We start from the raw sequence: 27246 nt of genomic DNA on the forward strand, positions 1-27246 counted from the left end.
TTATCTGTAATTATCTTGACAATTTTTTAAAATTTAACCTGCAAAACCAGGTTGTAGAAATTAACAATCTATCTAAATATTTGACGTCATTTCGACCAAAAAGCACAATTAAACAAACACTTTTAAACATTTAGACACAGACAAACATATAAGACAAATTATGAAACTAGTGCCACTCAAATACATTTTGCTAATTGAATTAGAAAATCTTTTTTAGTTACAACTAGTCAAAACATATGCAGGCCAAAATTAACAGAGATCTCTTGTAGGATCAGAATCAAAAGGAATGAAAGCTCTTTATGACTGTAAATATAAATCTTTTATAAACAAACTTGAAACCAACAAGGAAACATATATATGTTTTTGTTAAATCATTTTTTACACCTTTTTTATATACTTAGGGCTTCTGGTCTTGTATATCTTGTGCTACCTGGCTAGCACCCAATCTGAGTCACAGCACCAATGAAAGAAACTGTCATCTGCCAAGGATCACTCTGCACACTGACAGATCTAGTATGAGAGATCTTTATTAAAGAGGAAATCGTAGGGAAGGGGCTTGTTTATATAGTGGGTGACTAGTGCAGGTAGGTTGGGGATCATGTCGCCTGCATGGGCAGCCACTAGGGGGCCATTCTTGGACATTGCTTCCTTATATAGACAAGCCTTGTTCATATGCTGGTTTTTATTTATGACCAGTGATGCGTGATGTAGGAAATGGAAACTTTAAGGCAAGACCTCTTGTACCTTATGATGGACTTTTTCCTGGACTTATTGAAGCACTGGTAAAAACCTTAATAGGGATTCATTAGTTAATTCTGCCAAAATGGGGTCCTTGTTTCATGGAAGCAAGGGGGAAGCCTGCCAAACATAATCTCAAAAGGAGTATATCTAGCCTTGTAAGAAGTACAACATGCATGAAGGAGGGCCAAAGGAAGGAGGTTGAGCCACTTCTCAACAGTCTCTAAAATCAATTTGGATAGTAGTTTTAAGTGTCTGATTTATCTGCTGTACCTGGGATGAATTCTGAGGATTATATATACAGTGGAGCTTCCATTTCATCCCTAAGGCTCTACCTATTGACTGTGTTTCTGCTGATGTAGAAGTGGGTCCATTATCTGATCCTATACTACTTGGAAGCCCACAGCCAGGGACAGTCTCCTACAACAGCTTCTTGGCTATTACTTGTACAGTTTCTCTTTTTGTTCCCATGTTTCCATTCACCTTGAGAATGTGTCTATCACCATTAGTATTTATACCCTATTGCAGGTGGCTTTAGTATACTTCCCAATTCTCTCCTGGGCTTAACCCACATAACCTGACCCCATTTCCCTTTTCCTATCTTGCTTGGCATTCGTTTGAGGACACTCTGGGCAATGCACTGTCACTGAGCAAGCTTCATCATAGAGATGGGGAATGAAAAACTAGGAAGACAGGAGATCAGCCAATTTTATTTTTCCTCAGTGTGTAGTGCAGTTGAGCTGCTGACCTAGTTCTCTTCTAATGGTAGCTGGCATGACGATCTTCCTATCCCCCCCTTTCCCATCATACTTGGGAGTTGAAGGTGGCTCCACTTTCTTTAGCTTGATTTTTCTTCTGGGGAGTAAGTGAGGTATTTTGGCAATACTGTAGGTGGATATGACAATACAGTAAGGGCTTTGATAGCCTCCATAGGGTCTTAGGCAGCTTCACAGGCTGTTCAATCAGCCAGTCAGTTTCTCTGTCTTGGGTGTCCTTTTTGGTGTCCTCTGTTGCACATCATTGCTATTTCCAGGGGGAACCAAACAGCTTCCAATAAAGCCAGAATTTTTCTCTATTTTTAATTTCCTTCCCAGCTGATGTCAAAAGTCCCCATTCTTTGTACAGCATGGCTTGAACATGAATGGTGGCAAATGCATACCTGCTGTCCATGTACACATTGATCCTCTTTCATCTTTCCCATCGCAAGGCTTGTTTGAGGGCTATCAGTTCTGCCTTTTGAGCAGAGGTTCCTGCAGGGAGGGCTTAGGTCCACATGACCTCCCATTGGGTAGTGGGTGCTGCTCCAGGTATACTGACCCCTTGTTCCACAAAGCTGCTTCCATCTGAGAACAGAGTCATTTTCACTCCATCCAGGGGCGTGTCTCGAAGATCAGGCTGTGAGGCTTGGGTGAGATCAAGGAAGTCCTGGCAGTTATGGATCACTTTTCCTGGGCTGTCATCTGGTAACAGGGTGGCCAGATTTATGGTGTGAGTGGGGCAGAAAGATTCTGGGCTGAATGAGGGGGAGGCTTTGGTACTGGGTGATATGGGAATTTGACATCCCATAATCCACGGCCCCTCAGATCATACATCCGTGGCATGTGGGGCAGTTATCCATAGCTCTTGGCTCAGTGTGTACACATTAGATCCTTGTACCAAGATAGCTTTAGCAGCCATTGTCCTTAAGCAGGAGAGCCACCCATAGGCCACAGGGTCCAGTCTTTTTGACAAATAGGTCACTGGCCTTTTCCAGGGGTCTCTCTCTTGGGTGAGTACCGTCTTTGTTATGCCCCTGGCCTTATGTAAGATAAGTCTGAATGACTTAGTTATGCATGGAAATGCCGAAACCAGAGCTAACATCAGGGTCTCTTTTAAAGCTTGGAATGCCTCTTGTTTTTCGCAGTCCATTTTAATGGTTCAGTCCCTCCAGCAGTGGCTGAGTGCAAGGGCCAAGAGTATCTGACAATACCCTACAACCCCTAGGAACTCATGTACCAGTTTCTTGGTGGTTGGAACAGGTATTTGTAGGATGGCTTGTTTCCATGCCAAGAAGAGGCTACACTTACCTTGGCATAATTTATAGCCTCGATAGGCAATTTCCTCCTGACAAAATTGGGCTTTCTTCATTGAAACTCGGCATGCCAATTGCTTCATGGTACCAAGCAGATTTCTTGTCTCCATCATAAAATCCTTTGGGTCTTGACTGCAAGGAGTAAATCATCATACATTGAACAACAGACAAGTGGGGATGGTTCACTCAGAACTCAGTTAAGTCCCATTGGAGCACCTCTCCAAAAAGAATGGGAGAGTTTTATAAACCCTGTGGTAGATGGGTACATATGAGTTATTCTATCTCCCCTGTCAGTGGATCTGTCTATTCAAAACCAAAGATTGACTGACTCAAGGTGGCCAGTGGGATTCTGAAGAAAGCATCTTTCAGGTCCAATACAGTGTGGACCTGATGTTCTAGAGGCAACAGATCAATGGGGTATGAGGATTTGGAGAGTCATAGGATGGATAGTCTCCATCAACTTACTTAATTTTCTCAAGTCTTTTATTGGCTGGTAATCCTGGGTTCCAGGTTTCTGGACAGAAAAGAATGGAGTATTCCATGGGTACTTGGAATTAATATACTTGCTTCCAAGAGTTTCCGTTCTTTAGGATCAATTTTAGGTCTAGCCTTCTGGCTCCAGTGGTATTGCTGCACTGTGATTGGAGTGGCTGTTCCCAGAAGAGTTATCACTATTGGGGGAGTAATGAGCCACCAGCCCAGGGATTTGGTTTTAGCCCAGACACCTGGATATTCAGATTATAGATGCTGCAAAAGAGAACTAGGAGGGGTATCATTTCTGTGTCAGGAAACATCAGATTTTTTTAAGCCAAGACAGTGATCAATACCAAATTTGGGTTGGAGGCAAGGGTCAATTGAGGTCCACTAGGGGTGAAGGATATTGTAGCCCTTAATTTCTGGAGCAGACCATGACCTAGTAAGGGAAGGGGCACTCAGGTACCAGCAAGAAGGAATTCAAAACCTGTTTATGTCCCAAATCCACAGTCCTTTCAACAGTCATTGGATATTTCTTGTTTTCACTTGTGACTCCTTAGATAGTGTCAGCCTGGCCTGAGAAAAGGCCCAGATGAAACTTTTAGAACAGAAATTGTAGCTCCTGTGTCTATTAGTAACCAAGTTGAGCATGGCCCCTACCATTGCAGTGACCATGGGCTCCTGGAGACCAAGGCAAAGGAGCCCTGGCCCCATCAATCTTTCCTTTCTCCCTCAGTAGGGAGAACTAGCACTAATAATTCTTTTCCTTCCTTCCCAGTATATGTTCATTCCTCTAATGTCCTACCTATTTGCACTTAGCACACTGATCCCTTCCTTACTGGGGCTGCCTCTTCTTGACCTTTTCTTCCTGTTTGTCTAGCCTTGCTGGTTGGCCCCTTATGACTTCAGCTAAAATCCTTGCCTGCCTTTTAGAAAAAGCTTGCCTTCTGGACATTATCTCAGCTTGTTTTTGTTTTTCAGAATCTCAACTATCATAAACCTTCTGAGCTATTTTCAGCAACTGGCAAGTATTCATTTTTGTAAACTCTTATTATTTCTGTAACTTTTTCCTAATATCAAGAATGCACTGTCAGACAAGGACCTCATTTACCACCTGGGTATTCTCAGAGGCCAATAGATAGAAAGGAGTATAAACCTGGAAAGCCTCCAAGATTTGCTTGAGGAATACTCCTAGAGACTCATTTGGCCCCTTAATTACCTCTGTGATTTTAGCCAAATTAATAGGCTTCTGAGCTACCACTGGAGCCCATCCATTAGTCTTGTATTTTTTAAAGTATCCCTTCCTTTGTCCATATTTGCTCACTACTTGGATTAAGTGGAAGGTAAACCTGGTTAATCTTCATCTGGTGGGTCTCCTCTGATTTCCCACTGGGACCAGAGATTTCTGAGCACCTGCCTTGATCCTTTTCCTTTTTCCCCCAGTAAACAGTGTTGTCAGTAATTTCTGACAGTCATCCTAGTTAGGTAGGTGGGTCTGGAGGACAGAGTCTATGGGATCCAACAATGCCTAAGGTTTTTCAGAAAAGGGAAGAGTTTGGTATGTCCAATTTTGCAAATCAGAAGAAAAGGGAACACATATGAGAAAAAATGGTTGGAGTTTCCCAAGGGGGGCACCTGTCTTAAGGGAAGGAAGGTGGCTGGCTGTTTCCCAGGGCTGTGGAGCTTTACCAAGCAGCCTGATCCCAAGACCTCAGATAAGATCTGGGGGCTGGTGATGAAACTTCCCCAGGGCTAAGGGTACCAAGGAAGAGACTTCAGAGGAAGCCACAGATCTAGAGGTGTTAAATAGGGTAGGCAGTTTATCATTCTCATCAATCAATGGCCATAGGATCTGGAGCAGTTGTCGAGTCCCAGGCACCACAGAAGAGGAGTGGGTGACTAGGATCCATGCTGCAGGCCAATTCATGGTACAGGCTCACAGACAAAGCTGAGGGTGAAGGGTTGTCACAACCATAAGTCAAAATAAGGGTACTGATCAGGGTGGCCTGGTTTCCCATTCATTACATCCCCTACTCTGTGGACTGCCTGAGGATCACAATACACTACATCTGGGCTACTTTATTTCACATAGGGAGTGTAGCTGCCTCTTTTTCATATTGGCCAGAAAAACCCTCAGAGATGTGAGACAATATTCAGTGGACGGGCATTTGGGATATAACCTGGGTAGCTCCCATAGTGAAAGAAGAAGAAGAAGAAGAAGGAGAAGGAGAAGGAGAAGGAGAAGGAGAAGGAGAAGGAGAAGAAAGAAGAAGAAACACAATCAGGAAAGCAATCGAGAAAAGGATCAAAAGAAATCTTGAATTTAAGAGGAGTCCTGGTCCAAGGAATGGTGAGATCCAGGTGAATCTGTGTTGAGTCCTGGACATCCAAAAAGCCAAACTATAGGCCAAAAGTTGGTCATTAAATGTTAAGGAGAACCCAAGGATGTTGCAGAAAGGAATTTCCAAGGGGAGTGCCAGTGACACCAATTGTCCCAGAGACAAAACTGACATAGGCAAAAAAAAAAAAGACCTCCCTTATATACGGCAAGGACCACAGTCAATCTTTCCTTACAAATGAGACACCAGGGCAAGCTGGGGTATGGAGCAGGTTGAAAACCTGGACCTCAATATTCCTTCAATGACCATGGTAATGGTGATAACACCATTCCTCAAAATAAATGAATTTCCCAAAAGCCTTATCCCTTAATAGCTCCACGACACCTAGAATACATAGTTCCCCTAAGGAGGGAAGCCTCTCATGGCAAGACTGATGTAAGGTAGAAATCAGTTTAAAGTCAGGGGTGGGTTACTGAAATCTATAGGACTTGAGGGCCCAACATAACTGCAGCCTAGAATTAATAAGAAAACAAATATGAAGGTTTAGGAGAGGTCCTCTCATAAAATCTTTATGGTATTATACAAAGGGGGGCATTTTTAAGAGGGAACACAGGCAAATGACAAAGGAAATGAATTAGGAGGAGAACTTTATCATTCCCCGGGACACAAAAACTACAGCTGGAATTGATCTTGTGACAAGATGAGATTAGACATGGAGGAGATGTCAAAAACTTAAAACCAAGCCAAAATGGACAATTCTTTTGACCAAAACCAAGTCTCTGACTTAACTCTATCTTAATTCTTCTTAGTTTTCTCTCACCAAGCATCAAAAAGAATTTAGGTCCCAGATGACATGGACACAAGACATGACCAGACATGAAACAAAACCTCAGCCACCACTCATTTACCTGTGATCACCATTCTTCGATCACCCAGGGACTTCCCCACTTGGCATCACTACCTGGGACAGTCCAGAGGGCCCTCATCAGGGTGGTCCTTCTCCTAAAATCAAAACAGACAAACAAACAAAACCACAAACAGATGTCAAGAGACACATCTCCAAGTTTAGGATTCCTTTTTGAAAAAAAATTTAACATACATTTTCAGACAGTAGGCCCAGACTTAGTCTGATTAGCTCCCATGTTGTTTAATGTATGTATTGAGCCTATAATCTGTAAAACGGAGTAACTGAATTGGGCCCCACACATAATGTTCCTCCAATAAATATGGAGGAAGTGGGTGGGGAGACATGATGGGGTGACAAAAGAGGTGGACCAAGAGACAGAAACTGAGTCTGGGCAGTTTTCAAGAATAAAGGCACATTTTATGTAGCAATCAGAGGGCCTTGGTTGGGAGACATGATGTGAGCAGTATTCAGGGAGATAAAGAATTTCTCCCAGTACCACCCCACACATACCATCTTTGTCCTAGTCCCAGTAAATAACATTTTTCACACAGAATGGACACTCTCAAAGTCAGTAAGATAAGTGATAGATAAGTGAGACCACCTCTGGAGTTGGGCATTCAGCAGAGAGCTTGAGAAAAACCCCAGGTCCATGGTCTTTGGAAAGAATGACCTCTAGGACATGGGAACTATGGTGTATGGTGTACCCTTAAGCAGAGTTGAGAATGGAAAAAGGGTTGGGGTGACCTTCCTCTTGGAGAAGCCATATGCTAAGTCAGCTGGCTGTGGGCCTTTTGGCCACTTTAAGAACTGTCCAGGTAGTAGAATGAATTTCTTGTCATGAGAGCACCCACTTAGCTTTTTGTAGATGCATTCACAGAATCACAGTCTGACCCCAATCAAAACTTGTAAGGGTAACCCTGCCCTTTGTCATGTGCCATGGGTGAAAGAGTCTGTTGCTTTCACTGATCACTACAATCATTCACTCACTCTTACATCAATCACAGAGTTTAAATATCACCTCCCCCTCTGAGAGGGTCCTGACTGACAACAGAATTCAGACAAAATAAGCATTCCTTAAACTGAACCCTAATGGAAAATGCTTATGGGAGTTGATCAGGCCCCTGTGTCACCTATTAGACCAGACAATCCAGAACCAGAGCTGACTAGGGAGATTGCCCTGGAGGGTTACCTTTGATGGCTGATTCTCTCCCAAACAAAGTATCCATGGCCCCTTTGGGTTTGGGGACCACTGCTCTGTGGGATGGAGACTGTCTCCAAGTTCCCACATTATGGAAAGTCTCAGATGAATCTTTTCTTCACAGTTCCAAAAAGTGTCCCTTGTGAAACTCTAACACAAACTAGATAAACATCACTGTCCAAGCAATGCCAGCATCATAAAGCACAGAAGAAAGCCCCCTGAGAGTTTTGTCTCTATATTTGGATGAACTCATCAAAGAGAAAGGGGTGAAGCCACTGTTGGCCTTATCTAGTTCTATGGCTCCAGTGAAGTAAGTGGAAAACTTCCATAAGCATAATTCCTTTAGCCACTTAGGTGAACACCTTGATGGTCTAACTTGCATTTTTAGTCCCTTAATGACTCTATTGATATTCTGATCCCCCGGATACCTCAGCTTTCATTTTGAGTCATATGACAACTTCACTTAATGAGTATGGGGCCAACTGGGGAATTGTCTAGCATTTGCTCCAATAATAAAAAAAAAGGCTATGAATGGTGATGACTGCATTTGTATGCTCATTGTCTCTTTAGAGGAATTTCAAATGTTGTCTATTTCTTCTGTTCAAGTTGTCAGGCATAGGTTTAGCTTGTCTGCACTTTAACAAGGAAGAAATTGAGCCAGGAGACCATAGGCTTATGTAGGACTTAAGAGAGGAGGAAGTGGGTCAGTTAAAGCTAGTTAGAACAGGCTCTGTTTGTCATTGCCCTGCCTTAGTAAAATTCTTGGGCATTTCAATATAAAACAGACAGATTTTTCTCTTCCATATGGGGAAGAGCAACTGTGTCAGTTAAAATAATTCAGAAATAAAAGAGGTTCCTTTTTCTAGGTCTTCAAAATCAGAGGCTTAGCTCATCAGGTCAGGTCAGTTAGTTTAAAAAAAAGAAAAAGATGGTGGAGACTGATGTAAGCCCCTGTCCAGTTTCATGCTTTCATGCAGACTCAGCCTATTACTTAGTGCCACCCATACCCAGGGTGAGGCACTCTTAATCTTAGCTAGCTGAATGATTACATGGAGGCTTTAAGCCTATTTACTGGTGCCACCAAAAACAAGGGAGAGGGATCCTTAATCATACCATTACACCAAAACACAAACTGAGAAAAGTCATTTACAAAACTGAAGTAAGCAGAAACCAGGTTAATATTCAAAGGGAGATGGTAGCAAATAAATGTAACACAAACTGAGACTGAAAAGCCATTTATAATCCTGAGATAAGCAAAGACCAGGTTAATTTCAAAAAAGAGTAAGAAAGTACAACAAACAAAAGCATAGGTAACAAGAATCTATGGAGTGAGCACACTCAGCTAGAAAGAAAAAGAGAAAGCCCACATTACCTTTCCCCTCCCCAAGGCTAGGCCAGGTAGTCCCTCTCTGTTGTTGTAGCACAAGTTCCCTGATTCTTAGCTTAAAGTAGAGACTGAGGAAAGAGGGGATTAAAAAACAAGCGCTGTGGAGAAAAACAAAAATTTTTCTGAATGTGGGCCATAACTTGGTCACCAGTACCTCATCTTTAAAACTGGCTAGCTCACCAAAATTTTATTGGGTAGTTCCTTCTACAAGTGGCTTGCCAATCAAACATTATTAGGTTTTGGGTTTCTTTCATCTCCTGGAGTTGGATACTTGCTTCTTCTCATATCAAACAAAGAGTTGAATAAAACAAGCAAAAAGCAGTGGCAAAATTTATTTGGAAAAGTAAAGTGAAGAGCTAGAAACTGGCTCAGCAAAATGAGCTTGGAACAAGCAGAAGAGGACAAAGCAAGATCAAAGTACACCATGGAAAAATAAGGGGGGTGGCTTTTGTGACAAAAGCCATGATAGCAAGCTCTTTGGCATCTCTGCCCTTTCACACTTTCCAAATCTCAAGCAAAATCATGACAACTTCTACATATAGGTCCTGAGAGCCTATGCTGGGATTTCATAACTGAGACTGATGTCAAGTCTATGCCATCCTGCAAAAACCTGTTCAAGTTCAAGTGAGAAATTAATGAGGTGGAGGATTTTGTGAACTGTTCTAAGTATGTTTTCTGGTGTCTTGTGATTAATAGGTCATACCTATTTTTCCAGTGAACATTGACATTCCCTAATCTCTTACATCATTTGACATAGCCAGCCACAACAAGGGAACAGAAGACATGGACCTGACCCACCTGAACTTCTTGTATTTTTCAGTGTAGTACTTGGACACTTTACCCTGGACTTGGGTAGCTCTTTGTTCAGCATGAAGGGTGTTTGTACTTCTCATGGATCATGCACCCACCAAAAGTGAGTCCTTTCTATAGATTTTAGTAATTTCCCTTTTCCTTTTCTCGTCCACACTCCCCGTTTCTGACTTTCTGCTATAAGGGTGTGTTCCATTTATTTATTTGTTGGCCAGACCCAGGACATGCCTGGTAGATTCCAAGGAATTTAACCTTGCCAGGTCACACCCTTGGTGCTGAAAGGCTCAGGCTATAAAGAGAGGCCCTTTTGGGTCCTAGATATTGAAGACTGAGTGAACAGACCTGATAAAATCCTAAAAACCTAAATTTTACTTACATCTGCAGATGGGAATAGCCAGTTCTATTTCATCTGAATTCTTGCTTGGATGTTTTCTTAACCATTGGAATGAGTGTCACCACACTAAGCCCCTTCAAATAGATCAATTTTATTCTTGTGTAATAAAAATTGGCCTATGCATCCACTTGGGGAAAATAAGAGGCGACTTACCTCTTGGCAGCCTGAAATATAATGCCATTTTTCAATTACATCTTTATTGCAAGGGATAAGAAAAATGGTCAGTGATTCCATACAGTCAATTTTTTATGGCTCTCTGCTAAAGACCTGATCTATATGCAAATAGTAATTATCCCACAGCAGCTGCAGAGGACTCCCTCCTTTCAACTCCTCCTTCACACAGACTACCTCCTCAGCAACCTTCTCAATCATTGCTCTCAGGAGATAAAGGCCATCTGATGAGTCCACCCCATATTAGGTCTTGGGCTCTTTACCATAGGGTCCCAGATTTAGGAAACTCAATATCTAGGCCCACCATTGCTCTACTCCTTCAAGGAGTGGCAAGTACCAATGGTATAGTGAGGATTATAGCTCCTTTTACAGTTATGAAATTCAACAATGCAAGGAAAACTTGTTTAGATTTTTGAGGATCCTGAAAGTTTTACTGATGGTTTCCATACCCTAACAATGGCTTTTAATCTGTCCTGGCAAGATTTCTAATACATCCTCTTCTCTTGTTACACAGCAGTAGAAAGTGGTACAATGAGGATCACTTTACAGATCTAGACTCATAATCAGCCAACTGCTTCCTTATTTTGGTTCTCAGGGAAATCTGAATGGTGTTCTAACACAGGAGGTGGAAAGGGCCAACAAAAGTTATACATCCAGGCTATTTTAGCTGGTATGTGACAAGGTATGTCTAAACCTGTGAACTATGATAAACTCAGGACTATCAGTCAGGGTCCCAGTGAGAAATCAGCTGCCTTTCAGCTTTAACTTTAAAAGGCACCAAGTATATTCACTAATTTAGACTGAGTCTAGGGCTGGTGATTTGGCTCAATGGTTGTGCTACCTGAGTATATAGGAGGAAGGTTTATTTTAGGCAGTTCTTTATTAGTAAGTCAGGTCCAGGTGTTAGGAAGAAGCTCCAAAAACTTCAACTGGGCTCACAAAATTAAATACCTGTGATGAAGTAGAGGACAAATGAGAAATAGATAAGGAAAGAAATTAGGCTAAAGCCATGATTGCCCTACTTGATAAAGCTTATAATGAATCCTACAATACTAGAGGATTCTGAGGTAATCCAAAGAGTGCTAAAAACAAGTCAAAGTGCTTCAGATGCAACTGAACAGCACACTGGACAAATAAATGCCCTCAGAAAATACCCAGCCCTTGTTGGACTTGTCAGAAAATAGCAGAAGAAATTTAGCATTGGAAGATAGACTGCCCTTATGCTCAGAGAGAGAGACATGAGGTCATCCCTCACCATGGTGGCCAGGGAGAAAGTCCGGACAATGAGTGGTGATTAGGCCCAAGGCAGCCTGCAGACCTCTCCCACAAGAATATAATAATTTATTAATTGTACCCTCAGGTAACTTTATATGTATCAAATAAACAAACTATATTCCTTTTTGGTATTGGCAAAATTTAGTTCTAGTTTCTTACTGGGATGAACTTTCATCCCATTTTTACTTTGTTGTTGGCCTTGAAGGAGCTAACCAGACAGCTTATTTCACCTCTACTCAATTGCCACTTAGAAGATTTCCTTTCCTAGTGGCTTTTATGATGACACCAGAGTAACCTATATTAATTAGAAGAGATATGCTCTTCCTACTCAGACCTACTCTTATAATCAAACCTCTGGCAATCTATGACCTAGTTGCTAGAGACCAAGCTAGCCTGATCCCATGGACCCCAATAACTCTGCTGGGAGTAGATCCTTAAGTGAGGTATAATGGCACCCCAAGGAAGGATCACATCAGTGGTCATTCAGCTAAAGGACTGTGACCTATATCCTCACAGGAGACAGTATTTCCTTAGAAATAAGACAGAATGAGATTAAAGCACATTATTTAAAAGTTCTTGACTAGAGGATTGCTGGTGCCATACTAGTTCCTGTGCAATACATCCACTTTACCAGTCAAGTCATCAGGAAAGCATCATCTAGTACAAGATCTCAGAGACATCAATGAGGCAGTTGTACTTACTCACTCATTAGTTGCAGACCCATATACTCTTTTAGCACAGATCCCAGGAAACATTATTTTGTTATGAGAACTTTTTTTTTTTTTGGTACCGGGGATCGAACTCAGGAACATATGCTTGTGAAGCAAGTGGCGGGGCTAAGTCCCTAGCACTGTTCTCTGATCTTGATCTACAAGATACCTTCTTTTCTATCCCTATGGCTCCTAACTCCTAATATTTGTTTGCATTACAATGAGCGGATACCAAAACAGAAATTTGACAAGAGTATACTTGGCATCTCTTGCCTCAGGTCTTTAGAGATAGCCCCCACTTGTTTGCAAGGGCTTTAGCTCAAGACCTGAGAGATTTAGAATTCAAAAGGGGAAGCCTAAACTAGTATGTGGACAATCTCCTTATTTGCAGCCCACACTAAGGCATTATCTGATAAGAGCACCATTGAGACTGAATTTTCTAGCAAAATGGGGTTATAAGGTGTCCCAACACAAGGCTCAACATTCTCAGCAAAGGATGACTTATTTGAAATATTAACACCAGGACAAAGACAATTGTCCTTAAAGAGAACAAAGGCAATTTGCCTTCTGGGTCTTCCAGAGTCCAATCAACAACTGAGGACTTTATTGGGCATGGCAGGCTTATTCCACATATAGATACCTCACTTTGGAGTGATAGACAAACACACTAGGAGTGGCAACTTGAAGAGCAGAAACAGAACCCTTAATATGGACACCAGAATCTTAAGAGGACTTTAAACTCTTAAAATAAGCCTTGACGCAGGTCTTGATGCAGCATTAGGAATCCCATAACTAACTAAACTTGTTCTCTCTTTGTCACTGAGAGTAAAGGAGTAGCCATGGGAATACTAACTCAACATCTAAACCAAGAAAATCTCCCAGTTGCATACTTTTCCAAGTGACTAGATGCATTATCACAGGGCCTGCCTAGCTACCTGCTAGAAATAGCCACAATGGAGTGTTTAGCCCAGGGAGCTTCTAAGACAACTTTAGGACAAAAGGTTTTCATTCTATCCTCACATCAAATTAAGGCTCTGGTGGAACTCAGGGGACATCTGTGGATAATTTGAGAAAAACATACAAAATATAAGGATAATTTTATTGAAAACCCAGATGTTTTTCTTTAGTGTTGCACTGTTTAAAACCCAAATATTCACCTCTTAACCAACCAACAGATATAATTTGAATGTAAACAAACCATCACTCAAAATTATGCCAGCCATCCAAATCTGAGGGATAAGCCATCAATAGGGCTGGCTAACACATGGTTCAGTGATGGCAGCAGTTTCATAAAGGATGGAATGAGAAGGGCAGTTTGTTCCATAGTTAACCCTACCCATATCATTGAAAAGGACTTCTCCCTGGAACTTCTTCCCAGTTGTCATCACCAGGGAAAAGGGGTTAATATATGTACTGACTCCTATGCCTTTCTCTTCCTTTATGCACATACATCCATCTGGACAAAATCAGGAATTTTGACTAATTGTGAGTCTCCAAAAAATCATGGCAGTAAATCTTTCAAGTGAAGTAGCAGTTGTCCACTGTAGTGGACATCAAGCTTCCATGGATCCTGAATCCCATGGTAATTCTAAGGAAGATTTCACTGACACACTGCTTTCCAATATAATTCTGACCTATCAACAGCTCTACTCATAGTCTCTTTCAAAGATCTTGACTTAGGAACAAGATATTCTATGGAACAGTTTCAAATTATTCATAAATGCTTTGAATGAGGAATTCAAAATATGAAATGGTTGTATGTGGGAACCCAACTATCTCTGACACAAGTCCAACAGAAAGTCAGTAACACCTACATGATGCCTTCCACCAAGGTGTGATGCCACTACTGCTATGGCACATAGGCTCTTTTTAGGGTCTGGAGTTCATAATGTTTTAACTGAGGTCTGCAAGGATTTCCTTTCTGAGCCCTCTATTACCCAGAGAGTCATTACCCCCATTCTCTGAACCAGTACAAAGGTGTGGGTCTTCTCCTGGAGAAGTTTGGCAAATACATTACACCCACATGCCTATGTGTAAGGGACAGTCACACCTTCTGGTACACATTTATACTTTTACTGTGTGGAAATGGGCCTTTGCTATCAGACTAAAATGGGTTCTACTTGTGGTAAAAGTCATCCTTGGTAAAATAATTCCTAGGATTGGACTGCCTAGATCTATCCAGAGTGATAATGAATCATTTTTCATATCTTAAATCACTCTGGGTTTTGCTAATTCACTGGGAATTAAATATATCCATACTGTGTGGAGACCGCAATAATCAGGAAATATTAACAAAGACAATCAAACTCTCAAAGAAAACTTAGCCAACCTGTGTCATTAAACCCACCAAAAGTGGCTAGCTCTCCTAGCAATTGCCTTAATTAGATTTTGGTCAGGTTCCAAATCAAAAATCAATTTCAGCCATTTTGAGATACTTTATAGAAAGCATTTTTGACATCAGATCTACCCAACTCCTTCAGCATGTGACCAATATAGAAACTTTCCAACAGAAATTCCCTCCAGAAATGTAATAATTTTTTTCCATTCTAAGACTAACAATAAACAACAGCCCAATTTTTGCAGGTGACACAATACACATAAGAACCTCACAAACTCCACCAAAATAATTCTAGATTTAATAACCAAATACAGTAGCATAGCTGGATGCAAAATCAACACTTAAAAATCAATAGCATTTCTGTACAAAAATAAAAAGCTCACTAAGAGAAAAATTTGGGAGAAAACAACTTTTACAATAGCATTAAATTAATATACTTAGGAATCAATCTAACAATGAAAGTAAAAGAACTTTGCATTGCAAATTACAATACTCTGAAAAAGGACATCAAAGAGGATTTCAAAAAATGGAAAGACATCCCTTAATCTTGGGTAGGAAAAACCAACATACTGCAAATGGCCATATTACCATAATTGTTATACTGTTTTAATGCAATCCCAATCAAAATATCATTTGCATAAATCACAGAACTAGAGAAAAACATACCTAAAATTCATTTTGAAGCAGTAGAGACCTAGAATAGCAAAAACAATTCCAGGCAACAAAGGCAGCACAGGGGACATCACAATTCCCAGTGAAAATTATACTACAGATGTACTGTGATAAAGACAATGTGGCACCAGCAAAGAAAACAGACTGGGGCATTAATGGAACAGAAGACAGGATGCAGAAAAAAGTCCAAATGCATTCAGGTACCTTATTTTTATTAAATTTATTGGTACATATTTGGTATACAATACAGTTACATTCATCATTGGGGTCTTGTACCTACACATGATTTATCAAGTTCTTATTTTTCCCCATTCCCCAGCCCTCCCTTCAGCCCCGCCACCCTTTCCATTTTACAAAGACATTTATTCCATGTTTTAAATTTTCACTTATTTTTTCTTTTCCCTTTTTATCTTTCCCCTACCCCTCCTAATTCCTCTACTTTTTTAGACTTTTCTTTCTATTACACAATATCAATTATACACTTGAATCCTTTTTTACATTTTTACTTTTTTATACCAGAGAAACTATTTGGTATCTACAAAGGTGTAACTTATTAATTTCACTTAAGAGTCTGGCCTCAAGGTGCATCCACTTAGCTAAAAATCTCTCTAGTTTATCATTCTTTATGGCTGAGTAGTATTCCATTTTCTACAAATCTTCTTTATCCATCCTCCAGTTGATGGGCAGTTGGATTATTTGCAAATTTTAGTTATTACAAATTGTACAGCTATAAACATGGGTGAGCATATATTGCTGTGGTATAATTCTTTTAATTCTTTTTTTTTTTTGGTACTAGGGATTGAACTCAGGTCTTTGCACTTGCAAGGCAGGCCACCAAACTGCTGAGCTAAATCCCTGGCCTGATTCTTTTAATTCTTTTGGGAAGATGCCCAACAGAGGAATAGCTGTGTCAAATGGGACTTAAAAATCCTAGTTGTTTGATATATCTCCATATTGATTTTCACAGTGGTTGCACCAGTCTGCACTCCCAGCAACAATGAAGAACTGTTCCAATCTCCCCACAACCCCAGCAACATTTCTTGACAGCAGCCATTCTTACTGGGGTGAGGTGGAATCTCAGTGTTGTTTTCATCTGCATCTCTCCAATGACAAGCGATATTGAATATATTTTCATATGATTATGTGCTGCTTTTGTTTATCTGAGAAATTTCTGTTCATTTCAGATGACCATTTTTTAATTGGGTATTTTTTTAAATTCGGTCTTTATATTTGGGGGGCTGACTGTTTGAGTTCTTTATATATTATAGATAGTAGAAGTTTGTCTAAGGACCATCTGGTAAATTTTTTTTCCCAACAATGTGGATTGTCTCAACTCTGCTTGTGATTTCTCTGGTAGTGTAGAAGTTTCTTTTTTCTTTTCTCATTGAGTTTATTGGTACATTTTAGGGATACAGTACAGTTACATTCATTACTGGGATCTTGTACCATTACATGACAAGTCTTGGTTCTCATTTTTTCCCTATGTCCCTACCCTCCCTTCACCTCTCCTCCCTCCCCCTTTACAAACACTTCATATCCTGTTTCATCATTTTCTCATATGTTTTTCCCTTTTTAGATTTCCCTTACCCTTCCCACTTTCCCTGCACCTTTGGCCCCTTTCTTCCTATTTCACATTGTTTGTTATATCATTAGAATCTTATGAACTATTAGGGTTTATTCACACCATAGAATCTATTTGGTATTTACACATATGTGGCTTATTTATTTCACTTAGAAGTATATCCTCAATATGTATCCATTTTCCTATGAATGAATATAATTTATCGTCCTTAATGGATCAGTAATATTCCATTTTATAGAAAAACCACGTCTTTATCCAGTTTCCAACTGATGGGCAAATGGGCTGTTTGCAAGTTTTAGCTTTTACAAACTGTGCTGCTACAAATATAGGTGTGCATATATCACTGTGTATGATACTTTTAATTCTTTTGGTAAGATACCCAGCAGAGGGATGGCTGGGTCAAATGGCACCTCTAGTCCCAGCTCTTTGAGATATCCTCATATTGATTTCCATAGTGGGTGCACCACTCTGCACTCCCACCAACAATGGAGAAGGGTTCCTTTCTTGGCACAACCCTGACAACATTTGTTATTGTTTGATTTCTTGATAGCAGCCATTCTTTGTGGGGTGAGGTGGAATCTCAGTGTTTTCATCTGCATCTCTCGAATGACCAGTGATGTGGAACATTTTTTCATATATTTACTTGCTGTTTTTACTTCATTGTCTGAGAAGTGTCTGTTCATTTCAGATGCCCATTGTTGAATCAGGTCTTTATATTTGGGGAGGGATGATTGTTTTGAGTTCTTTATATATTCTAGATAATGGTCCTTTTTCTGAGGAGCAGCTGGTAAAAATTTTTTCCAACATTGTAGGGTGTCCCCTAGTTCTGTTGATGGTTTCTTTTGCAGTGCAGAAGCGTTTTAATAAGATGAGATCCCAGTTGTTGATTCTTTCTGCGAGTTCCCATGCTACTGAGGATTTGTTCATAAAATCTTTGCCTGTGCCAATAGCTTCAAGAGTTCTGCCTACATTATCTTCCAGCAACTTTAGTGTTTCTATTTTAATATTTAGATCTTGAATCCATTTGGATTTTAATTTAGTGCATATTAAAATATAAGGTCGAGGTTTAATCTTTGATAGGTTGAGACCCAGTTTGTGCAACACCATTTATTAAAGAGGCTATCTTTCCTCCACTGAGGTTGCTCAGATCCTTTGTCAAAGATGACATAGCTGAGTACATATGGATTTTTTTCTGCATCTTCCAATCTGTTCCACTGATCCTCAGATCTGTTTCTTTGCCAGTACCATGCTGTTTCTATCACAGTGGATTTGTAGTTTAGTTTCAAATTGGGAATTGTTATACCCGCTACCATGTTTCTGTTAACTGGGATGGCTGTTGCTATTCTAGGTCTCTTCTGGTTCCAAATGAATTTTTGGAATATTTTTTCTACTTCTGTGAAATATAGTGTTGGAATTTCAACTGGCATTGCATTGAATTTGTATAGAAGGTTTGGTAATATGGCCATTTTCACTATGTTGATTCTGCCTACTCAGGAGCAGGGGATATCTTTCCATTTTCTTATATCCTCTTTGATTTCTTTTTTCAGAGTGCTATAGTTTTCAGTGTAGAGGTGTTTTGCTTCTTTTGATAGATTGATTCTTAGATACTTCTTTTTTTTGGATGCTATTGTGAAAGGAATTGTTGCCCTAATTTCTCTTTCAGTGAGTCTGTTATTTGTTTACAAGAAGGCTACTGATTTTTGGGTGTTAACATTGTATCCAGCTAATCTGATAAAAGTGTTAATTATGTCTAGAAGACTTTTGGTGGAATATTTTGGGTCTTCAATGTAGAGTATCATATCGTCAGCAAATAATGACAGTTTAACTTATTCCTTTTCTATCTTTATTGCTTTAATTTCTTTCTCTTGTCTAATTGCTATGGTTAATGTTTTCAGAACTATATCAAAGAGGAGTGGTGATAGTGGGTATCCTTGTCTTGTTCCTGACTTTAATGTGAAAGTTTTCAGTTTTTGGCCATTTAATATAAGGGTGGCTGTTGGTTTTTCATAGATAGCCTTTATTAAGTTGAGACATAGACCATCTATTTCAATTTTTTGCAGGGATTTTATCATGAATGGGTGGTGAATTTTATCAAATGACTTTTCTGCATCTATCAAGAGGATCATATGGTTTTTGTCCTTGACTATGTTAATATAGTGTATTACATTTATTGACTTAGTTATGTTGACCCATCCTTGCATCATGGGTATAAATCCGACTTGGTTGGGATGTATGATCTTCTTGATGATCCTCTGTATTCTCTTTGCTAGTATTTTATTAAGGGCTTTTGCATGTATATTCATTAAGCAGATGGCCTGTAGTTCTCTTTTTTAGTTAAATCTTTCCCTGGTTTGGGAATCAAAGTAATATTTGCCTCCAGGAACGAATTTGGGAGTATTGCATCCCTTTCAATTTAAGTGAAAAGTTTGAAGAGTAAGGACAGTAGTTCTTCTCTAAATTTCTTGTAAAATTAAGCAGTGAATACATCAGGACCTGAGCTTTTCTTTGTTGGTAAATTTTTAATTACATTTTCAATTTCACTGATTGTAATTGGGGTGTTTAAAATGTTTTTATCTTCTTTGTTCAACTTTGTAAATTCATAAGTATCTAGAAATCTGTCCATTTCTACTCTGTTTTCCATTTTGTTAGAGTACAGGTTCTCAAAGTAGGTATTGACTATCCTCTGGATTTCTGATGGATCTCTTGTGACTTCACATTTTTCGTTCCTAATTGCATGGATCTGAACCCTTTCTTTCCTTTCTTTTTTTTGGCAAGGTTAGGTAAGGGTTTATTGATTTTACTTATTTTTTCAAATAATAAACTCTTTGAAACATTTATTTTTTTGTATCCTTTTCTTAGTTTCCAATGCACTGATTTCTGCTCTCTTCCTCATAATTTCCTCTCTTGTTCTAACTCTGGGTTTTTCTTGCTCTTGTTTTTGTAGGTGTCTAAGATTCATCATTAGGTTGTTTATTTGAGCTCGCACTGTTTTCCTAGTGTGGGCATTCAGTGCTACGAATTTTCCACATGGAACTGCCTTCATTGTGTCCCATAGATGCCTGTATGTTGTATTGGCATTTTCATTTATTTGTAAACACTGTCTACTTTCTTCTTTAATTTCCTCTGTGATCCATTGACTGTTCAGGAGAGTATTCCTCACTTTCCATGTTTATGTGAATTTCCTACAGTTTCTTATGCTATTGATCTCCAGCTTGATTTTACTATTATCTGATAATATACAGGGGATAATTTAAATTCTTTTGCATTTATTCAGATATGTTCTTTGAACTAGTATGTGGTCTATCTTGGAGAACAACTCATGTTCAGGAGAAAAATATGTATATTCTGATTTTGTGGGTTGGAACAATCTATAAATGTCTATTAAGTCCATGTGTTCAAAAGCTTGGTTGAGTTCTAGTATTTCATTGTTCATTTTCTGCCTAGATGATCTGTCTATTTGTGATAGTACTACTGCTGATTTGGTTTTTCATGTTACTTAATATTTGTTTTATATAGTTGGAGACAATGATATTTGGTGCATATATGTTCATGATTGTCATCTCTTCCTTTTGAATTATTCTCTTTACAAGGATGTAGTGGCCTTCTTTCTCTTTCTTAATCAGTTTTGGTTTGAAATTTACTTTGTCTGTGAATAGGATTGCTACCCCTGCTTTTTTCTAGGCTCCTGTTGCATGGAGAATTGTTTTCCATCCTTTCACTTTCAGTCTATTAGCTTCTTTTTGCACTAGGTGTGTTTCTTGTATACAACATATGGTTGGAATTTCCTTCTTAAACAATTCTGCCAGTTGATTTCTCTTGATTGGTGAATTGAGGCCATTGAAAATTGATGGTTATAACTGACATGTACTGACTTATTATTGTCATGTTATTGTCCTTTTGTTGACTCTTTACTTTTTCCCCCTCTCCTTTCAGTTTCTTGTCTTGCCCATTTGATTTATTCTGTTGGGCCTCATGGTGTTGTGACCTTCATTGTCTTTTTCTAGGATATTGTTTAGAATTCCTTGTAGTGCTGTTTGTCATTCATGAAATTTCTCAGGTGTTCTTTCTCATGGAAGTATCTTATTTCCCATCCATTTGGAAAGAAATTTTTGCAGGATACATCATTCTAGGTTGGAGGTTGTTTTCTTTTAGGGCATGAAGTACCTCACTCCTGGCTTTCCTTGACCTGAGAGTTTGTATTGAAAAGTCTGCTGTGATTCTGATGGGCTTTCCTTTACATGTGATTTGTTTCTTTTTTTTTTTTTTTTTTTTTTTTTTGCTGCTTGTACTGTTTTGTTCTTTTGTTGTGTTTCTGGCATCTTGATTATTTTATGTCTAGGTGTAGATTTTTTTTCACGGCTATTTGGCTTCCTATATGCCTCACTTATCTGTATGTCTAATTCTTCCCCTTTGTTTGGGAAGTTTTCCGTCATTAATTCTGTGAACAGCTTTTTTAAGTCATTTGTATTTTCTCCTGCTATTTCATGGATTCCTATCAGTCTTATGTTACTCGTCTTTGCTTCATCTAGGAGTTGCTGGATCAATTTCTTATGATCCCTTACTGTTTTTAATAAACCTCTCTTTTCATGGTCACTGACTGCAATCCTACTCCTATATCTGAAATTCTATCTTTGCATTCTTTTATTCTATTGCATGCACTTTCAATAGAGTTTTTAATCTCCTGGAAATCTGTTTGAATCTTTTTTATGGATTCCATTTCTTTTCTCTGTTGGGCATTCATTGGTTCCATTTCTTTCTTATGCTGGGCCTTCATGGCTTCTATCATGGTCCTGAGCTCATCTATTTTTTTGTCAGTTTCTGTTCTAGAGTCTTGAATCATGACTTCCATTTTGCTCACCATCTCTATGGTTATCTGGGAAATTGTTTCTGCTTTGAATTTTTCTAGAGCCTGATTGATCTGTTTTGTTAGTTCCTGTACTATGGGTTCAGGGTGTCCTGCTGGTTCACTATCAGACTTTTCATCCTCATTTGCCTTACTGTTTGCCATTTGGTGAACTGGAAGTCTGTCTTTGTGTCTTGCTTAAGTGTTTTCTCATTTTCATTTTTATTCTTGGGTTGTCCTTGGTTTAATTTCTGGGTTATTACTTAAATCTTCCTGATATATTTGTGCTTTAGCTTTTGAGTCTCTAATGACTCATAGACATTCTCACTTTCATAATATCTGAGAAAACAACTCATGAAATCAATCACCATCCTTTTTTCTAATTGAGACAATCAGCAACACAATAGGATCAAGCATAACTTGAAAACTTATCACTTGTGGTAGTCATTAACGTATCACCTTTAAATCATGTGGATTAAATTAAAATCAAGAAGCAGCCCAAAATATGTTTGCAGTGAATACACTTTTCAATATAGAATCTTCACCATTTAGGATGGGGGTTTAGATAGATTTAGGAGGAGAGGAGTAGATAAGTGAAAGACTTGGAGAAGGTTTCAAGTGAAGTCAGAGGACAAATAATAACCATACAATCTTTACAAAACTATTAAATTCAAAAGAGATAGACAGAGTGCAAGAATAAGGACAAGAATATATCCTCTTAACAGTAATAGGGGCTCTCTTTCCCTGAAACTATGGACCCATGAGTGTGGTAAAATGACAGAAGAAAAGAACATAAAGAAAAAAGAAAAAAGAATAAAATAAAAAGTCTGAGTTAGGGCAGGAGCAGGAAAAGAAAGGGAGATGAGGGATAATATGGTGGAGCAAGAGACTGAGTTGGAGAAAGAGGACAGAAAATGGAAAGAATTTTCAGAGCTGAATGTTACAAAGAAAGAAAAAAAAATTTGAAGGGCATCTTTCAGTCTATATCTCTGCTGTCATAATATACCAAGTGTACAGCCATGTGCAGAACCAAATCCCCTGATCTCAGCTAGCCAATCAGAAATCCCTCTGAGTCAGACTGATCTTAGACTTCAAGGCCCAGATTGAGTTCCCCAACCTGTAGGGTTGAACTCCACACAGTTCTATGACAGGCTTCCTCTGCCCTTTCTTTAAAGATTTTCAATGTTGGGAGCTCAGAAAAATACCCTTTATGAACACCTATGCCTCTGCAGAGTGGGTCGAAGGACTGGCCCAACAAGGAGGTCTGAGGGGGCTTGTTTCAGGGGTGCCTGTGTGGCTGCCTTCCTTGCTGGAGCTGGTGGCAGAGCAAGCAGGGGAGGGCGGGGCTACCCTGTCCCTCCAAATGGGCTCAAGCAGGCCAGAGGGACAGCAGATTTCAGAGTGGCCTTCCCAAATCTCACCTTCTTCACTGGGGCTGGTGGCACACAGGCAGGGGAGGGCATGGCTACCTGTCCCCCCAAATGGATAGAAGCGTCTTAAAAAGATAAGTTTCCAAATGTTTATTCTTTGGGCTAGTACCTGTGCTACTGAGAATTTGTTCAGAAAGTCTTTTCTTATGCCTATATCTTCAAGAGTTCTACCTAACTTATTGTTCAGCAAGTTTAGTGTTTTTATCTTAATATTTATGTCATTACTCCACTTGGATTTTAGTTTACTGCATGGTGAAAGATACAGGTCTCATTTTAGTCTTTCACAAGCTGAAATCCAGTTTTTCTAGCACCATTTATTAAAGTGGCTATCTTTGCTCCAGAGAGGAAGTTTGGCATCAAAGATGAGGTAGTTGAGTATTTCAGGAGATGTTTATGCATCCACTGATCCTCATGTCTGTTTCTTTGCCAGTACCATGTTGTTTTTATCACAGTGGCATTGTAATATAATTTCAAGTTGTGGATTATGATATCCTTTGCCATGTTCTTGTTGCTTAGAATTGCTTTTGCTATTCTAGGTCTCTTCTGATTCTAAATGAATTTTTGGATTGTTTTCTGTAGTTCAATGAAATATACCTTTGGGATTTCAATAGGGATCACACTGAATCTGCATAGCAGTTTTGGAAGCATGGGCATTTTCACTATATTCACACTTGTCTTTGACAAAGGGACCAAACACATTCACTGGAAGAAAGATGGCCTCTTTAATAATTTTGCTGGTTGAAAAATGAAAATTAAAAAAATGGTGCTGGAAAAATTGGCTTCCCCATCTCAAAGATTAAAACTAGATCTAAGACTCTCACCATGCACAAAACAAAAAACAAATTAGGTCAAAGAATTGAATATTAAAACACAAACACAAAATCTACTGGAAGAGAGAATAGGTGAAATGTTTGAAGGCACAGATGTATGCAAAGTCTTTATGTACAAAATTCCTGGTACAGAGGAAATACTACACAGAAGCAACAATTGAGATCTCATCTTATTAAAAAGCTTTTGCACAGCAAAATAAATCACCAATAGACTTAAAGGACAACTCACAGAGTTGAAAAAAAATTAACTAATTGTTTCTCAGACAAAGGATTAATATCTAGATCAAATAAAATTGAAAAAAAATGAGATCTCTCATATTTGAAACCCCAATTCAAATATAGAGATCTGAGATGAATATGTTCTGGATGAGTGAGTTAGAACTTGGAGATGTGCCACACTCTGTGCCAGATTTCAGTCCACTGATTAAAGTTGGTGGCCTAGGTGGGTAGTGCCCAGAAAGTTCTCTCTGAAATGGGAAGCAGTTTGATTTTTCCTTTTATATCATGCTTTCATTTGGAGAGGGCTCAGGGAAGAGCAAGCAGAATCTTACAGAAGCAGAGCCTTTGCAGGTTAAAGGGAAGGGTGGTTGAGCGCAAGAAAACTTCACACATTAGGTTAGCTACAAAACATTCGGCAACTGCAGTAAATTTTCTGCCAAGCAGGATGTGATTTTTCAGTACTTTATCTAAGAACAAGCATTTTGCCCAAGCACAAGCACTTTGTCTAAGCACAGGTACAAACTGATATTGAAGCTCAAAATGGAGTCCTGTTGTCTATCACAAATAAACACTTCTCAGATGAAGCTGTACTAGCAGCAAATAAATATGTGAAAAAATGTCCAAAATCACTGGTCTTTTGGGATGCAAATTAAAATAATGCTGTGATTCCATCGCACTCCAAAAACAGTGGCTATTATCAAGAAATCAAGTGGGGCTGGGGCTTTAGCTAAGTGCTGCCACTGCCTGCATCAAAAGCACATGATCCTGAGTTCCATCCCGAGTTTTAAAGAAATGAAATGAAGAAACTGCAAATGTTGGCTGGGTTGTGGAAAAGAGGGAAACTTTTCCATTGTTATTGAGGGTGCGGACTGGTGTAATGTCTGTGAAAATCATTGTGGAGACTAAGATTAAAAGTCCCATTTCACTTTGCTATTCCTCTTCCAAAAAGAACTAAAGGTGTCATACCCCAAGTACTATGTACGCACCCATTTTTATAGCGGCACAATTTATCATAGGTATACTTTGGAAACAATCCAAATGTCCATCAACTGAGGAATGGATAAAAAATATATAATTAGTAAATATAATACAGTAATACTAATCCATAAAATAGCACAACCTTGAGACTTTTCTGGGTAAATGGATGTACTTTGAGGCCATACTGTTAAGTGAAATCAATCAAGCACATGTGTGTAAATATCACATTGTCTCTCTGGTGTGAGAAATGGAAAGCATAAATAAGGTCCAAAATGCATAATGGATACTGTTAAATAGGAAGAAATTGTTCATAATAATGCTGAGTGTCAGATACTTGCTTAATAATTAAAATGATTGATGCAAAAGAGGTATTATTTTAGGAGATGAGTTGAGAGATAGATTAGCAATTCAATATATATTCTTTTAAGATCAAGGTACACAGTATACACACAATTAGCATGTAATTATTTCATTGTGAAATCATATTTTTTCATAGAAGTGTTCTTATATGTTCTTTATTAATACCTACTTGTATTACATGAAAATAAAAGAAAAAATAATTTAAAACATTTAAATAAGTACTATAAAATGAATATAAATGAGTTAGGCTGATTTCTGGTTTTGCAACTCCAAAGAAAACATCAATAAACATGCTTTTTCTGCACTATTAAAAAAAGAAATTAAAGAATGAATTTTAAAAAAAGGATGGCAAGAGTAGTAAAGGTTTATTGAGAGATCACTCTTGAAATAGAGAAGTGGTCCTGGAAGTGTGTTGTCAGCAAGGCCCTTTGCAGGAGTAATTTGTAGAGCAAAATTATAATGTGGGCATAATATGGGTCAAAGTATATAGAGCCAGTAATGTTACAAGTATAGCTAATTAGCTAATATTGATCCAATAGGGAAATGGGGCAAGCAAGGTCATATGAGTAGCATTATAACCTCATCTTACCTATGACCACTAAAACAGCAACAATTTGGGGAAGAGATTAGTCTGGTGTTTTGATCACTCACCCCAGTGGCTGATGCATATCCAGACTTAATAGACTGAATGTTAGCAATTATAATATATACTTAAATTTCCATTGGTCCCTTATGATAGCATTTATGTCTGGCTATTGTGACTTTGATCTGAAGGCCTTTTCTTTTTACATGTGCCAATAGCTAAACTTTTGATATCTGTATTTTTTAATGACTTTTTAGGAGCCTAGTCTCTTTTTTTTCTTTTTATTGAGTTTATTGGTACAATCTAGGTATACAATTACATGTATCATTGGGATTCTGCACCTTTACATAATAGGTCTTGATTCTCATTTTTTCCCCTTGTCCCTGTGAAGGCCTTTTCTTTTTACATGTGCCAATAGCTAAACTTTTGATATCTGTATTTTTTAATGACTTTTTAGGAGCCTAGTCTCTTTTTTTTCTTTTTATTGAGTTTATTGGTACAATCTAGGTATACAATTACATGTATCATTGGGATTCTGCACCTTTACATAATAGGTCTTGATTCTCATTTTTTCCCCTTGTCCCTGCCCTCCCTTCACCCCCCCTTCCCCTCCCCATTTACAAACACTTTATTTCCATTTTTTATTTTCTCATATTTTTTTTCTTTTCCCTTATTCCCTTTCCCCTACCCTTCCCACTTTCCCTACACCTTTAGCCCTTTTCTTCCTATTTCACATTGTCAATTATCTCATTAGAATCTTGTACATATTCTTTTTAACAGAGAAGCTCAAGCGAAAAGAGCTAATTTGCCCAATGTCTTTCTCAGTTAATTACTATTTAAAGATTTCATCACCAAAGTCATTGATCTTGATGAAGTCTGTATGCATAAAATTTTCCAGAAATTTTCATATTCTAGTAAAAGGTCTACATTAAGATTA

At 38.8% G+C, this 27246-nt stretch overlaps 1 long non-coding RNA gene across 1 annotated transcript in view; it reads right to left on the reverse strand.

The window, feature by feature from the left end:
* Positions 1–406: 406 nt before the first annotated feature.
* Positions 407–27246, reverse strand: part of LOC104854358 — a 61635-nt gene continuing 34795 nt past the window's right edge. The window contains exons 2-3 of the long non-coding RNA XR_778064.2: positions 6531–6624; positions 407–2941 (exon numbers count right to left, since the gene is read on the reverse strand). This is a non-coding gene — a long non-coding RNA (uncharacterized LOC104854358). The remainder of the gene's footprint in view (positions 2942–6530; positions 6625–27246) is intronic.

Source organism: Fukomys damarensis, unplaced genomic scaffold, assembly GCF_012274545.1.
Source record: "Fukomys damarensis isolate Sample0158 unplaced genomic scaffold, DMR_v1.0_HiC HiC_scaffold_39, whole genome shotgun sequence".
In the NCBI taxonomy this organism is placed as follows: domain Eukaryota; kingdom Metazoa; phylum Chordata; class Mammalia; order Rodentia; family Bathyergidae; genus Fukomys; species Fukomys damarensis.